The 18,049-nt window shown below is 42.0% G+C and overlaps 1 protein-coding gene across 2 annotated transcripts in view; it reads right to left on the bottom strand.

The window, feature by feature from the left end:
• AMOTL2 (angiomotin like 2) overlaps positions 1 to 18,049 on the bottom strand; it is a 370,109-nt gene that overhangs the window by 66,953 nt on the left and 285,107 nt on the right. The window contains exons 10-11 of one of the 2 annotated variants that reach the window (XR_004540616.1): positions 10,551 to 10,660; positions 9,489 to 9,722 (exon numbers count right to left, since the gene is read on the bottom strand). The exons of the other annotated variant lie outside the window; for it this stretch is intronic. The gene's annotated coding sequence lies outside the window, so the exon portion shown is untranslated. Of the gene's footprint in view, positions 1 to 9,488; positions 9,723 to 10,550; positions 10,661 to 18,049 lie in introns of those variants that run through there. 2 annotated transcript variants of the gene reach the window in all.

The raw sequence follows: 18,049 nt of genomic DNA, 5'->3' as shown, positions 1-18,049 counted from the left end.
AAAACAGAAACAAGACCATAATAAAATAGAATGGAGATCCCAAATCAAACAATACAAAATCAAACTGAAGGAAAAACGAAAAGGCTACTACTCCAAACTCATAGGCACCGAAAAACCAGACACCAAAAAACTTTTCAGCATTGTAAAAAACCTCACTGATACCAAACCCTTCCTCGCCACCCAAGGAACACAGACTCCAACAGCTTCTCAACTAGCGGACCACTTCAAACATAAAATCATCACAATCAGAACCACATTCAACAACGCTCTAAACATCATAGAAGAGGTACTAATAAAACCCACAATAGACGAAGCCATCTCAGCAGATAGTATCTGGTCCAACTTCCCAACGACACAATGGTCAGACCTTGACCGACTGTACAAAAAAATACAGCAAATCTTCTTGTGATTTGAACAACTGCCCTCCCTATCTACTAGCTACAGCGTCCACTAAATTCAAAGCATGTCTCACGCTATGGTTGCAAACCACCCTCAGGGAAGGTCAGTTCCCTCCGGAACTTGGCGAAATCATAATCACTCCCATACTAAAAGACCCTAAAGGTCCAATAGACAACCCAACAAATTACAGACCAACCGCTTCTATCCCTCTATACGTCAAACTCATAGAGGGTCTAGTAGCTCAATATCTCGCCAATTACCTAGAAGACCACCACATTCTGCATCCAAATCAATCTGGATTCAGAGCTAATCACAGTACAGAAACACTACTGGTATCTTTACTAGATATAGCCCGACAACACCTCAGCAAAGGAAACAAGTTACTAATCATCCAACTCGATCTTTCAGCCGCATTCGACTTGGTGAACCATACCATACTACTCCAGATACTAGATGCCTCATAGGCACCGACAAACCAGACACAAAAAAACTGTTCAACCTAGTAAGAAACCTTACCGACACTAAACCATATCTAGCCACCCAGGAAAACCTAACACCTACAGCCTCTCAGTTAGCAGACCACTTCAAAAATAAAATCATCTCAATTAGAACAACATTCAACAACGCACAAAACAACACAGACAAGATTCTAATAAAACCCACATCAGATGAAGCAATATCAGCTGACAGGTTCTGGACCGACTTCCCTACAACCCAGTGGACTGAACTGGACAGGCTATACAAAAAATATTGCAAATCATCATGTGATCTGAATAACTGCCCATCATACCTACTAGCAACAGCTTCCACCAACTTCAAAGCTAGCTACACATTATGGCTGCAAACCACACTCAGTGAAGGCCAGTTCCCACCAGAGCTCGGAGAAATTATAATCACGCCTATACTGAAGGATCCCAAAGGTCTAACAAACAACCCATCAAATTACAGACCAATCGCTTCTATCCCAACATACGTCAAAATAATAGAAGGACTAGTTGCACAACAAATGACCACTTACCTTGAAGCCCACAATATCTTACATCCATCCCAATCCGGATTCAGAACCAACTACAGTACAGAAACTCTCCTGGTATTTCTACTAGACATAGCTCGAAGTCACCTCAGCCAAGGAAACAGACTGCTAATTATCCAATTTGACCTCTCAGCTGCATTCGATCTAGTGGACCACTCCATACTTCTCCAAAAACTAGACGAAATAGGAATTTCAGGTAAAGTTCATAACTGGTTCCAAGGCTTCCTTAAAACTAGAACATACAGAGTCAAATCTAAAGAAATTCTATCTGAACCATGGTCCAACCCATGTGGAGTACCACAGGGCTCTCCCCTCTCTCCCACACTTTTCAACCTATTCATATCCTCCCTAGGCACCACCCTAGACATGTAGAAGGATTTATGGTTCACTTAGCAGTATTATAAACACGTTACGTCTCTGTTAAGTGGTCTAGAGAAAACCATAACCTCTTATTCAAGTCCAAATATCATGGTCTAATTATACGACACAAAACCCAGGCTAATGAGAAATGTCTTTATTATGAAAATAGAAAAATATAATTCACAAGCCAGCTGTAGAATCTAAATATTGTTCAAAATATCTAATTACACAAATGAAACTCAGTACATGATTATCACAATCTAATGGTTAGACAATTAAGTAAAACTTCTTGTTAAACACACACACTATTCCTTAATAATAATAATCCCTGATTAGCAAATGATTATATTATCACCCAGGTAACTTTTCAACCCTTTACCTTTATCAATTGATTCCTATCTAATTCCCAAGCTAATAAAAGTAATTTCTGTATGCTCACCCTTAATTAGCCTCTCCGGCACAATTAGGTGGAAGAGAAAACTTCGTGTCAGCTGGAAGACGTCAGGAATACCGTTGTAAAAGTTACACGTGTTGAAAATCCTTGATGAGGCTATAAATCATCAGCAATAAGTTCCGTTTATCTGTGCTAAGTTCAGAACAGTTTTTAAATGTCCGAATTTCTATCTCTTAAGCAGAGAATCACACGAGGTAACTTACAGGTCTAATTATTGAAAGAAAAAGTTTACAATTAGAACATCTGTGAGCAGATCTGAGCTTCCCCGGACCTTATCACAGACTAACTAATTATTAATTAATTAGCACCTTTCTTTTCTTGAATCTCATCAGATGACTTCCTCGGACCAATCCAGAAACAGAACTTGATGAATAGCCTTTCTGTATAAAGTATCATATATGCTGGAAGACCCAGGGCCGTTAGACAGATAAGAACAGAATAATTTCTTCAAGATTCACACTGTCCCATTATTAAAGCACAGATGAATGCCCTTGAATAGCAACATTCGGGTACATCCCCATAATGCATCATTCTTCTTACTTCTTGCAAAATTCATGCTGGAAAGTTGCTTGCAGAGAGATATTCTTGAAACAATGGTTCAGGCTTGATGACATCATGGAGGCCTAACCTTCAGGTGTGAATACGGAAATATCCCTACAGACACCCAAAATATTACTTCTTTCAGCTACGCGGACGACATAACCATCCTCCTTCCATTCGACATACGCAACCCAATTTCCACAGAACGCCTGAAAACTACATTAGAAACAGTGGATAAATGGATGACAGATCACAAGTTGAAGCTGAACACTGACAAAACCAAATTCTTATTACTAGAGAAGGACAAAAAACCATCCCTAACAGAACTGGAAGTAAACTCAATCAAGTACCCTATACAGAACTCCCTCAAAATCCTAGGAATACATTTAGACAGATGCTGCACAATGCAAACACAAATCCTAAAGGTCACCCAAAAAGCATTCTTCACAATGCGAAATTTAAGAAAAATCAGGAAATTCTTTAACAAAGACCAATTCAGGATCATTGTCCAATCCCTTGTGCTAAGTATTGTCGACTATTGCAACAGCCTCTACTTACCTTGCACGACCAACACAATAAAAAAACTACAGACCATCCAGAACACAGCCCTCAGACTCATATACTCACTCAGCAAATACGACCACATCACCAATGTATACCTAGAATCTCACTGGCTGCCAATAAAAGCAAGAACACAATTCAAACTCTACTGTCTCATTTTCAAAGTAACCCATGGCACGGCACCCAGTTACCTAAACAACCGTTTTCATTACTACCACCCACCAAGAAGAAGGAGAACACAGAACCTTTTCACCTATCCACCACTCAACGGTACTTGTCGAAAGAAACTCTACGACAACCTCCTGGGGACACAGGCAGCTAAAATAGACTCTGACATCTCAAAATTACTGACCAAATCAACAGACATAAAAGAGTTCCGCAAAGAAATAAAAACACTACTGTTCAAAAAATATCTCCCAACACTCTAACCACCACCCAATGAGTTCCCAATAAACGACTTCGGAAACACCCATTTATACTATCTCTTTGTCTGTGACCTAAAATGTACTGTAACTCTTCTACATTACACCTGATTTAAACGATCGAGTTGCCAAGTATTACCTCTGCAAAATGCATTATCTTCCGTTATATGTAATAACTTCTGTGATAAGTATTATCTTCTGTGAACTTGAAGTATCATAACTCTTTACTGTTACAGTAATATACTCCTATCCTGAAATGTAATTCTACTGGAACTGCCCAGATATCTTCCATAATGTAATCCGCCTAGAACCGCAAGGCACAGGCGGAATAGAAATCCCTAATGTAATGTAATGTAATGTAATGAATATCAGGCAAAGTTCACAACTGGTTCCAAGGATTCCTTAAAACAAGATCATACAGAGTCAAGTCAAAAGATCTTTTATCCGATCCTTGGACAAACCCCTGCGGTGTACCACAAGGATCCCCTCTATCGCCCATACTATTCAACCTCTTCATAGCTTCCTTAGGCACAGCCCTAGACGCCCTAAATATAACATCTTTCAGCTACGCGGATGACATAACCATCCTCCTCCCCTTCGACATCCAAAACCCCATCTCCAATGGACGCCTGATAACAACACTGGAAACCGTAGAAAAATGGATGATGAACCATAAGCTGATGCTGAATGCGGAGAAAACCAAATTCCTACTACTAGAGAAGGAACAAAAACCATCCCTAACAGAACTGGAAGTAAACGCAATCAAATATCCAATACAGAGCACTCTCAAAATTCTGGGAATTCAATTAGACAGATGCTGCACAATGCAAACACAAGTAAACAAAATCATACAAAAAGCATTCTTCACCATGCGAAACCTAAGAAAAATAAGAAAATTCTTTACCAAAGAACACTACAAGATCATTGTACAATCCCTCACACTTAGTTCCTTAGATTACTGCAATAGCCTCTACCTACTATGCCCAAACAACATGATAAAACAACTACAGACCGTTCAGAACACAGCCATCAGCCTCATCTACTCTCTTAGAAAATTTGACCACATCACCCCCGCCTATGTAGACTCTCACTGGCTCTCGATAAAAGCAAGAACCCAATTCAAACTCTATTGCCTACTATTTAAAGTAACCCACGGTACCGCCCCCAGTTACCTAAACAACCGCCTTTACCGCTACCGAGTACCCAGATCAAGGAGAACTCAGAACCTATTCACCTTCCCCCCTCATAAAGATACCCGACGTAAGAAACTTTACGACAGCCTTCTAGCGACACAAGCAGCGATAATTGACCCCACCATCACCAATCTGATGATCAATACAACAGACATCAAAGCATTTCGAAAAGAAATCAAAACTTTCCTATTCAAAAAATACGTCCTTACTTACTAATCCCCTCCCTAATCGCACACGATCTCTCCCCCGTGAATAACACATCAGTCAACTCCTCAAACCTCACCTACCAAAAATATTAGATTCCCAAATAAGCATCACCCATCGATATCCAACAATTTTATCCCTTCAAAGTAAGGTAACTTTCTTCTGTTACCCGAATATATTGTTATTCTCCACTGTATCCTGTAATTACTGAATCTTGCTAAGTAATTCTATCGAAAAAACTCCAGATATCCTCTAATTTGTAATTCTCTACCACAATATGTAAACTACTTGTTCTGTTGTTATGTAATTCTCTCGGTAATGTCCAGATCTCTTCTAATTGTAATCCGCCTAGAACCGCAAGGCACAGGCGGAATAGAAATCACTAATGTAATGTAATGATTCAATTTAAATTTTTTAATTTTTTCTTCTTAGCTATTTCTGAGCAAGAATCCAAAGCTTTACCCGGTACTGTGCTTGGGTTCCAACTGCCGAAATCTCTGTTAAGACTTACTCCAGCCCATCTACACTTTTCCAGCCATTGAAGCCCTCCCCAGCCCATCCTCCACCAAACGGCCATATACAGACACAGACCATGCAAGTCTGCCCAGTACTGGCCTTAGTTCAATATTTAATATTATTTTCTAATTCTAAATCTTCTGTGTTCATCCCACGCTTCTTTGAACTCAGTCACAGTTTTACTCTCCACCACCTCTCTCGGGAGCGCATTCCAGGCATCCACTACCCTCTCCGTAAAGTAGAATTTCCTAACATTGCCCCTGAATCTACCACCCCTCAACCTCAAATTATGTCCTCTGGTTTTACCATTTTCCTTTCTCTGGAAAATATTTTGTTCTACGTTAATACCCTTCAAGTATTTGAACGTCTGAATCATATCTCCCCTATCTCTCCTTTCCTCTAGGGTATACATATTCAGGGCTTCCAGTCTCTCCTCATACGTCTTCTGGCGCAAGCCTCCTATCATTTTTGTCACCCTCCTCTGGACCGCCTCAAGTCTTCTTACGTCCTTCACCAGATACGGTCTCCAAAATTGAACACAATACTCCAAGTGGGGCCTCACCAATGACCTGTACAGGTGCATCAACACCTTCTTCCTTCTACGCCTCTCTTTATACAGCCCAGCATCCTTCTGGCAGCAGCCACTGCCTTGTCACACTGTTTTTTCACCTTTAGATCTTCGGACACTATCACCCCAAGGTCCCTCTCCCCGTCCGTGCATATCAGCTTCTCTCCTCCCAGCATATACGGTTCCTTCCTATTATTAATCCCCAAATGTATTACTCTGCATTTCTTTGCATTGAATTTTAGTTGCCAGGCATTAGACCATTCCTCTAACTTTTGCAGATCCTTTTTCATATTCTCCACTCCCTCTTCGGTGTCTACTCTGTTACAAATCTTGGTATCATCTGCAAAAAGGCACACTTTTCCTTCTAACCCTTCAGCAATGTCACTCACATTCATATTGAACAGGATTGGCCCCAGCACCGATCCCTGAGGGACTCCACTACTCACCTTTCCTTCCTTCGAGCGACTTTCATTAACCACCACCCTCTGGCGTCTGTCTGACAGCCAGTTTCTGACCCAGTTCACCACTTTGGGTCCTAACTTCAGCCCTTCAAGTTTGTTCAACAGCCTCCTATGAGGAACTGTATCAAAGGCTTTGCTGAAATCCAAGTAAATTACATCTAGCATATGTCCTCGATCCAGCTCTCTGGTCACCCAATCAAAAAATTCAATCAGGTTCGTTTGGCACGATTTACCTTTTGTAAAGCCATGTTGCCTCGGATCCTGTAACCCATTAGATTCAAGGAAGTACACTCTCCTTTCTTTCAGCAACACTTCCATTATTTTTCCAACAACTGAAGTGAGGCTCACCGGCCTGTAGTTTCCTGCTTCATCCCTGTGACCACTTTTATGAATAGGGACCACATCCGCTCTCCTCCAATCCCCAGGAATCACTCCCGTCTCCAGAGATTTATTGAACAAGTCTTTAATAGGACTCGCCAGAATCTCTCTGAGCTCCATTAGTATCCTGGGATGGATCCCGTCTGGTCCCATTGCTTTGTCCACTTTTAGTTTTTCAAGTTGCTCATAAACATCCTCCTCCATGAACGGCGCAGAATCTACTCCATTTTCTCATGTAACTTTGCCAGACAATCTTGGTCCTTCTCCAGGATTTTCTTCTGTGAACACAGAACAGAAGTATTTGTTTAGCACATTTGTTTTCTCCTCATCACTCTCCACATATTGGTTCCCAGCATCTTTTAGCCTAGGAATTCCATTTTTCATCTTCCTCCATTCACTAATATATCTGAAAAAATTTTTGTCTCCCTTTTTTACATTTTTAGCCATTTGTTCTTACGCCTGTGCTTTCGCCAGACGTATCTCTCTCTCTTGGCTTCTTTCAGTTTCACCCTGTAGTCCTTTCTGCTCTACTCTTCTTGGATTTTTTTATATTTCACGAATGCCAACTCTTTCGCCTTTATTTTCTCAGCCATTAGGCTTCCTTTTTCTCTTGTTTGTATTGATTTTCTTCACATAGCCATTTTTATCACACCTTTCAGCTTAGACCACTGTCTTTCCACTTCTCTTATGTCCTCTCATCCTAACCTCATTTCTTCAGGTACTCTCCCATTGCATTAAAGTCCGTACGTTTGAAATCTAGGACTTTAAGTATCATGCGGCCGCTCTCCACTTTAGCCGTTATATCAAATCAAACCGTTTGATGATCGCTTCTTCCCAGGTAAGCACCCACTCGAACATTAGAGATACTCTCTTCATTTGTGAGGACCAGATCCAATATCGCTTTTTCCCTTGTGGATTCCGTCACCATTTGTCTGAGCAGAGCCTCTTGAAAGGCATCCACAATCTCCCTACTTCTTTCCGATTCCGCAGATGGAACATTCCAGTCCGCATTCGGCAGGTTGAAATCTCCCAACAGCAGAACCTTCTCTTTCCTTCCAAACTTTTGGATATTCACAATCAGATCCTTATCAATTTGCTGCGATTGAGTCGGAGGTTCCCACATAGATAGAAGTTCCATCTTCTTTTTTTAGAGTGACCCATATTGCTTCTTCCTCTCCCCAGGTCCCTTGCATTTCGGTCGCTTGGATATTGATCTTTACATAGAGAGCTACTCCTCCACCTTTTTGACCATCTCTGTCCTTCCTAAAAAGATTATATCCCGGTATGTTTGCATCCCATCCATGTGATTCACTGAACCATGTCTCTTTGATAGCGACAATATCTAGATCTGCCTCTAACATCAGGGCTTGCAGATCATGAACTTTGTTGCGTAGACTGCGAGCATTTGTGGTCATCGCTTTCCAGCTATTATTCAGCGATAATCTCCTTTTTCGTATGGATTTTTGTTTCGTTTCACTTTCCGTTGCAATACTAAGAAATGAGTTGCTGATGTTGTTTATGTTGCAGTCTTTACTACTATCACATCTTTTCTTTTGCCCACCTTATAGTTTAAATGCCTAGAAAAATATTGTCTAAATTTCTCTGCATGGTTTCTTTTTCCTGCTGTAGTAATATGTAGCCCATCAGTGCAATATAGCTTCTTGTCCTTCCATGCATTTCCCCATCCGCCTATGTACCTGAAGCCTTATGCAGGCAGTATTTCAGAAAAAGCTAAAGTCTTTACAAAAGGTTTTACGCCCTCACCAAGCTCCCGAAAAGCTTTATGTGCTGCAAGTGTGGAGTTGCTGGCCAGGTTATTTGTTCCCAGATGGATAACAACATCAGTGTTAAAATCCTTAGTTTCTTCCTTAATTATAATCTGCATTTGCCTGGAACTCCTGGTAGCTGAAGATTCTGGAAGACATTTCACTATTTTGGTCTCCTCACCTTGTGTTCCAAGGTTAATGCCTCTGATGATAGAATCCCCCAACACTAATAGTTTTCTGTTTTTGGCTTTTTTATTTGTGCTTAGGGTGCGCTTGTTCTCTTGGGTTACCTTCATTGGTTCCAGTCCCACCTCCCTTCTATTTTCTTGAGTATCGCAGTGCACTAGTGGAGCGAAGGAATTCTGTAGAGGTAATATTTGTGAAGGTGGATGTTTCTGTGTTACATGTCGCAGTCTTCCTGAGCCTACTGTGACCCATTTATTCCTAGGCTGTTTTATTCTTTGAGGTAGAGGTGGTAAGTTGGTATGATTTTGTGGAGTGATGGAAGCTGCTTTAATTGTATTCAATTCCTGTTTAAGTTTGCAGAGCTCCTCCTTAATACTAGCAAGTTGAAGTCAGATGGGGCAAGCCTTAAGCCTCCAAATAGAATGTCATGGAATTAAAGCACCACAGTGATTGCATAGAATAAAGGTCATCTTGATTGGTTGTGAAGTGACTTGATTTGAGTAGTCCTGATTATTTGAGTCTCTATATATACATCTTCAGGTGGCAGACTTTCCTCGGAGGCAGAGTAGCCTTTCACTTCCTGTTCTGCCTCCGCCTCTGTCACTGTCTCCCTGGCTGCCTGTAGGCACATGTCCTGCACCACCTCCTGGGCTATGCCCTCAGCAGCATGCTGTGCGCAACCTGTGCAGTAAAAATATGAGGTCAGGGTTACCATAGCGTGCATTGGTTGCATACTACATACACAATTACCTATCAACCCCCCCACCCAACCCAATGAGACTAAGTGGGAGACAGGTCAGGCCAGTGTGTGAACTACTTTCTGTGTACAGTTACACCGGTATACATCTAAACAAAAGGTGGCCGGCATATGCAGGTGACACTGAATGGCCTTGATGTATTTGTTGACACAGTGGACTGACCAGTATCTCATCACCCACATTTTGGGTGTCAATAGGTTGCATACCAGAACAGCTGCCAAGGAAAAGCACATTCACAAGAAGGTGAGCTTTGAGAGGTAGCAGACATGATATGACATAGGATAGAGGGTGACAGGTGCAACTATGATTCACACATTATGCTTAGAATCGGATAATGTCTCTCTGAACCCCTGCTCTGCAATGAATTGCATTGTCAAGGAGGCATAACTGAACAAGGGATATATGCCTCCACAACAGCAGGCCTGTCATTGGTCTGGAGCTATGAAGGTGACCTCCAGACCAACACGTGGCTGGCAGCTTCTGAGGCGTATATCCCTTGTTCAGTTATGCTCCTTGACAATGCAATTCATTGCAAAGCAGGGGTTCAGAGAATGAGCACTCAGTATGCTGCCAGCGCCGATATCAACTGCAGAGATATTCATTGATGTGACAATTACCTCCCGTTCCTCCATTATAGCTTTTTAGCATCTGATAGTCACCTACACGTTTCAGGGTTTCTGGTATGTCTTACATGGCAGCTGCCATACCTGTGCTACTCACTATGTTGGGGGGGGGGGGGGCTGCCACTTACATCCAGCTCTGAGGCGATGTCTGATGCGCCGGATGAGGGCTGGATTCTCCCGGTGGACCCTGCACCACCTGCGCCTCAGGGACTCGAAGTCCCGGTACACACCATATCACCTGCAAGAAAGAGATGGTGGAGAATAGGGTCAGGTGACAGTCCTTTGCATCCCCCTTTTCACACATATGCAGGGTTTGAGGGCACTGAGCACATCACATCTGTCATGTATATTCTGATGAGGTAGGGACATATCCAGAAATGAAACATCTGCCTGCCAAGATATTGTTATCCTTCTTTATCTATCTATCTAAGTTTCCTTTATATATATCTCTCTATATCTCCTTTATATATATCTCTCTATATTTTTATGGAACACAGAATAAGCAAGCAGTTTCTTGGGGTGGGAGCAATAGGTGACAGGTTTAGAGACTAGGACACACTGGCTACATAGTAATAGGTACTGAGGGTTCTCACCTATGCAGGGTGTCACGTATTCTGGACCAGGCCCTCATGGTGACATTGCGGGGTGGTCTTCTGCCATTGTGGCCAAACACCCGTACCTCATACTTGAGGCAGAGCTCCACCAGGGACTCGGTCTCCCATAGGAAGTAGTTTGGCTTCCTTCGCTCCACCATCACACCCGCACGCACTCACACAAGCTCTCACACACCCTCTCCCACACTCACCCTGGTAGCCACACACTCTTCCTAGCACGCCCTTCCTCACTACACGATCTCTCACTCCCACAATCACTCACACTGTCTCTCTTGTCTGTCACCCTTGCACTCTCTCTCACTTGCTCTCACACACACATTCACAGAAATACTCTCCAATCACTCAATCCCACTCAGTAATCAATATAAACTAACCTATCCTCCACCAAACTCCTACCACTCTCCTAACTCCTCACTCAACGCCTACTACACCCACAAGGGTCGCACTTCCACGTGGTGGTATATATATATGGGCATGCAGGATGTTATTGGGGACAGTGTGACATCAGTAGGACATGTGCCAGGACAACTAATAGATAAGGAGCACTATACGACTAGCAAGTCATCCAGCGGATCGTGGCGAAAATAGATGTACGTCTTGTTTGGATGGTCGTCATTTTGGTAGGTAAAGTTGGATGCTTTGGTAAAGCGCATAAGGATGTGTTTATGCTGGACGTCTTTTGTGCCGATAATCGATTGACTTGGACATCTTTCCATTATCGACACATTTCTCTGGACGTCTTAAGCCGCCGACGCATAGAGCTTTTATACGAGCTATTGATTATGCCCCTCCACACCTTCATAGCCCATAATGCCAAAGGCTATGACGGATATTTTGTTCTTAGCCAACTGTTAAAGGAAAAGATGGACACAGGTCTGTTGGTTCAAGGTAGCAAGCTTTTACAAATCACAGTTGAACCTTTAGCTATTCATTTCATAGACTCTCTAAATTTCCTACCTATGAAACTTAGCAAACTTCCAAAGGCCTTAGATTTTCCAGGCTGTAAGGGTTATTTCCCGCATTTTTTTTAATACTCAGAAAAATCAAGACTATGTGGCAGTGGCGTACCTAGGGTATGTGGCACCCGGGGCCCATCATTTTTTGACACCCCCCATCTATATGAAAAATATGATTTTTAGTAACAATCCACATATCGCACAAGAATGTACCTTAAACACTGCAGTGAGCACTAGAACACCAACACATACATTGTAAAACTAAACAAGCCAGATCCCGCACAGTCAATTGATCCTGTAGTCAATGCCAACTGAAAACTATGTTCTTTTCATACACACAGAACAGAGATACACCCTCGCCCAATATGGAATAATCACAAATTAAAAATAGAAATATGTAGACAAAAGTTAAACTGAACCGCCAAGAAACCAGACCCTGGATACAATGCAACACCACAAAAACAGTAACACATGTCGTCTAATACAGTGCAAAATATAAAGACAGTAGATGTAAATTTGAAAAAACTGATACATAACAATCACCACTTTACAAATTAACAAATAAAAATAAAACAAATAATGAGAAATAAAAAATACCATTTTATTGGACTAATCCCCCTAAGCTCGGTCCCCATCCCCGCAAACCACCTGATTCCATCCACAGAAGCCTTGAATTGTTTATATTAAAATATAAAAAGAACCAATATTCTGTACAATTGTCAATTTATAAATCAGCGTCTTCTCCCCACTCTCTCTTCCCCATTTCCCTTCAGCGTCCTTAGCCCACTCCCTCTCCACTTTCCTTCAGCGCATGCACATAAAAACAAGCAAGTAATTTTATATCATTTCCATTCTACTCATTCATAGAAATTAAAGTCTAAATAATGCCAGTCACATAACAAAACATGATTTTACAAAAAATAATTCCCTGCAGTCAAGCCTGCAAGGATTATTAGATGTCTTTCAGCAGCTCCCCTCCCTCCCCTCCCTCCGTTACCAAGTCAAAATGATCTACCAACAATAACATTTTAAAAACACAAAGCACATTGTACACAGAGAAAATGTTAATTATCATTTATATTCCGCGGGTTTTCAAAGAGGTCAAGGCAAATGACTTTATGCAATGTCATCTCAGTTACAACTATACAAAAATAGACAAATATACCCCTCCCTTTTTATTAAACTGCGATAGCGTTTTTTAGCGCAGGGAGCTGCGCTGAATGCCCCATGCTGCTCTCGACGCTCCCTGCGCTAAAAACTGCTATTGCAGTTTAGTAAAAGGAGCCCATAGTGCAAAATATAGACAGCATATATAAATTCTCAAAACGGACACATTTTGATCACTAAATTGAAAATAAAATCATTTTTCCTACCTTTGTTTGGTAATTTTATCAGTCTCTGGTTGCACTTTATTCTTCTGACTGTGCATCCAATATTTCTTCCCTTCTTTCAGCCTCCTGTATGCTTCCTCTCCTCCAGACCTTTCCCTCCCCCAACTTTTTCTTTGTTTCATCCTGTCCCCTTCTTTCTTTCTCTCTCCATGCCCCCTTTCTTTCTCTATGTCTGTCTTTCTCTCTCTTTCCCCATTTTTTTCTTTCTTTCACCTTGCCCCCTTTCTTTCTTTCTGGATCCTTGCCCCCCCTTGTTTTCTTTCTGGCTCCCTGGCTCCCCCTCCCTTTCTTTCTTTCTCCCTCCCTTACCTCCCCCATGCCACCGCCGCTACCACCACCATGCTGCTACCACCGCCGGGGAAAGGCTGCCACTGGCCATCGGAAACAGGCCGGCGCCGAATTCGCCCTCCTTCTTTTCCCCTCGGGCCGACCAACTCTGGCTGCCCGACGTCAATTCTAACGTCGGAGAGGACGTTCTGGGCCAGCCAGGCAGTGATTGGCTGGCTCAGAACGTCCTCTCCGACGTCAGAATTGACGTCGGACGGCTAGAGTTGCTCGGCTTGGGGAAGAGAAGCAGGGAGGGAGAATTCGGCGCCGGATTCTTTCTGATGACGGCAATGGCAGCCTTTCCCCGGCGGCAGCCTATTCCCCAGTAAGTGGCCTTGCACCTGGGGTGGACCGCCCCCCCCTTGGTACGCCACTGCTATGTGGGGCGTATGACGGATATGGAGCATTATGGTGTGGGAAACATGATGCCTGAAGAAAAAGAGGAATTTTTAAAATGGTACAAGGACAACCAGCACAAGACGTTTGATTTGCAAAAAGAGCCGGCTTATTACTGTCAACAGGATGTGGCTATTTTGCGACAGGCATGTGTTCTCTACCGAGCTGAAATCATGAAAATGACACAGAAAGATGTGGTTGTAGAATGAGAGGGCACTTCAGAAATTCTAATGAATTGTTTAGACCCTTTCCAATATATAACCCTAGCCTCTGTATGTATGGCCATGTTCAGATTTATGTTTTTAGAAACCGAGACTGTGGCGCTCATCCCCCTGGATAACTATCACAGTCACAAAAAGAGATATTCATCCCCCTCTATTCAATGGTTGCTATATCAAGAGGTTGCACAAAATATACAGATCATGCATGCTTTGAACGGGGGTGAAAGAAAGGTGGGGTCTTATTTTCTTGACAGTTACACTGTTATTGATGGGGTAGAAACAGCTTTTGAATTTAATAGTTGCTTTTATCATGGATGTCAGTCTGTTATAATGATAAAGACCAGAATCCTGTAGCAGCCACAACCTATAGCTTTCTTTATTACAAAAAGCAGCTAAAGACAGCCTACCTGGAAAGCCTGGGCTACAAGGTCACGAGTCTGTGGGAGCATGAGTGGAAGCGAATGGTCAAAGAAAATGATAGGGGCTGTGCAGACTTCCTGGCTAGCGCTGCATTACCGCACCCTTGGTCCCCACAAGATGCCCTTTTTGGGATAGAACAAATGCTGTTTCTCTATACTACAAAACAAAACCAGGTGAAACAGTACACTACTACCAGCCTATACCCTTTTGTCAATAAAACAAAGGAATATCCAACAGGCCATCCACAAATCATTTATGACAAATTTGGTCCACCCACAAATTACTTTGGTTTTATAAAAGCAAAAGTATATCCTCCAAGAAAGCTCTTTTTCCCAGTGTTACCCGTCAGGGTGGGCGGTAAGCTTATGTTTACTTTGTGCCGTACGTGCGCCAACGCATGGCAACAGGAAATGTGTGCCCATACGGACGAGGAGAGAGCTTTCGTGGGGACTTGGTGCATAGGGAGATGGATTTTATCATTGCAAAAGGTTATGTTGTTGAAATATATGAAATATGGCATTTTGAGCAAAAATCTGACAGTCTCTTTTCGGAATACATCAAAATACACCTCTGTCAAAAACAAGAAGCTTCTGACTACCCCCGGTGGTGCAATGATACAGAAAAACAAAACATGTACATCTCTGATTTCTATAGAAAAGAAGGTGTACTTTTGCGTGCAGACCATATTCAGCTAAACCCTGCTAAGCGCCAAATAGCAAAACTTTTCTTAAATTCTCTGAGGGGGAAATTTGGTCAAAGGACAAACCTGCCTACCTTTAGCATGATGATGATCTCTTTAAATACCTCTTTTCCCTTGAATTTGAGGTTTCATCGTGCGACTTTATTGATGATGAAATGGCCTGCTTGTCTTGGAAGCACTCAAAAGACCGCACTACTTTGCCCGGTAACACTAATGTTTTCATCGCCTGTTTTACAACAGCCTATGCGCATTTAGAGTTGTACAAACTTCTAGACAGTCTACAAGAACGATACAGATTCTGTGGTATTTGTGAGCCGCGAGAGTGACTGAAACCCCCCTCTGGGTGTTTATTTAAGGGACCTCACCAGTGAGATACCTGCAGATGAACATATAACAGAGAATGTATCAGCGGACCCTAAAACATACGGTTATAAACTGTCAAGTATGAAAGTGTCATGTATGAAAGTGAAAGGGATAACGTTAAATGTAGAAAACAGCCAGAAAATCAATTTTACTAGTTTAAAAGATCTAGTTTGTGACTACAAACCGGATGCAGAGGGTTTACCCCAGAAAAAGATAGGGGTGCAACAAACCGGTATTATAAGAAACAAAAAGAGGTGGGCTATAGAGACCGGTGTGATTAAAAAAACACAGCAAGTTGTGTTTGACAAAAGAGTGAAGGAGGAGGATGGGTTCAGCACAGTATCCTACGAATACTAGCATGGTGGATGCCCGCTGGTCACACCCTTTCTCTTGTATATTAGCAGGACCGTCCAATTCAGGCAAGAGCTTCTTTGTTAAAAAACTGTTAGAACACGTTGGCCGTGTATTGTCTGTCATACCTGACAATATTGTTTGGTGTTATAGTTGTCGGCAACCTTTGTATAAAGAAATGTTAAATAAATATCCTTTTATTACTTTTACGGACATTTTGCCTGATACTTTTAATGATGACCGAATGTTTCCAACCCTTAAAGTAAACTTGGTTATTGTAGATGATCTAATGGATTCTGCCTGTAAAAGCGGCGAAATAGAGAATGTCTTTACTAAGTATGTACATCACAGAAACCTGAGCAGAATGTTTTTTGCTAGACTATAACTTTAAACACCAAATACATGGTTCTCTTTAAGGATCCTAGAGATAAGTTACAGATAGATATTCTAGCTAGACAGATGTACCCTGGAAAATCACAATTCTTTTTAGAGACCTTTGAGGATGCCACCAGAAAGCCGTACGGTTATCTCTGTGTGGATTTAAATACCACAACGCCTGAGGCTTACAGATTGAGAACGGATATTTTTCCGCCAGACTGGACAACGGTATATTGTGTAAAACCACGATCAGCCTGTAAAAGGCTGTGAATACATAACCAGACCCCCTTCATATGCTGGGACGTGTCTCAGGTAACATGTCTAGCCGTGTAAAGAGAAACCTGCCCCTTTTAAAACTTTTAGTCCAAGCCTCGCCACAGCACAGAAAAGCCATCCTGAATACAGCATCTGATGTATAGCATAAGATTGTATAGGTTAGGAAACCAACCTATACAATCTTAGTCCTCAACAAACGATCTCTAGAACTGTTAATCACTAATTCTGTACTTTGTTTATTCCACTCAATCTGTAACATCTTTAATCATTGTAAACCGCATAGAACTTCACGGTCCTGTGGTATATAAATTCTTATTATTATTATTTGGTGGCTGCTATAGCTTAAATCGCTCTCAACACCCTAAAAGGTAACATCCCGCTTTCACAAAAGCAGATAAAGGTTTTAAAAGGGAAGCGTCACGCTATAAAAAGACTGGGTGATAAAAGATTAACCCTTAAGAAAAAAAGAAGCAGTTGGTGAAACAATCGGGCGGATTTATAGGGCCCTTGTTAAGTTTTGCTTTACCGTTGATAACGGGTCTTCTGACAAACCGCTGATGCATCATGCTGATAAAATGTACCTGGTCCATAGTCAACAACTTGAGCGCTTGAGAAACCCCATAGATTGGGAAGAAAATATTAGAACCTCAACCATACATAGGTTAGATGAGGAAATGAAAAACATACTGCAGAGCCCTGGTATGTCTGACCATGAAAAAGTTAAACGTTACTCAGAAGTGTTACAGAAGTGTTGAACAGACAAAGGGATATGGAAAAAGAAAAGCTAAATCTGTATCTACAGGAACCGGTTGATGCTTCAACAACCCCCTCTCCAGAAAATAGTATACCTCCTGACTCTGTGGTTTAAGAAGTGTTAAGCAGCATCAATATGTGCTATAGGAAAAATGCCGAAGTTCTGCTTAACAAACTGTCAAAAAACAAAAGTGTTGCATCCTGGGAGGGAAATGGTACGTTTGTATACCAAGGAAAACTATCAGTGGTTCTAACCTGCTCGACCTCGTACGCAGTGTTACGCAGACCCATGCTCTTTCAGAGCAAAGAAGGCCCCCAGGCTGGGGGGAGTTCATGCAAACCCTAGCTGAATTAAATATGCCTTCCTCGGTTGTGGGTAATGCAGCCAACAGAGATGTACTGTTACGCCTCAAGGAGAACCCAGCTATGAAGGTTCCTGAACTATATATGAAACCTGCCAAGACCAAAGAACTCCTTCCTC

The sequence above is a fragment of the Geotrypetes seraphini genome, chromosome 9 (assembly GCF_902459505.1).
Source record: "Geotrypetes seraphini chromosome 9, aGeoSer1.1, whole genome shotgun sequence".
NCBI classification, from domain to species: Eukaryota; Metazoa; Chordata; class Amphibia; order Gymnophiona; family Dermophiidae; genus Geotrypetes; species Geotrypetes seraphini.
This window is presented reverse-complemented; position numbering and strand designations above follow the sequence as displayed.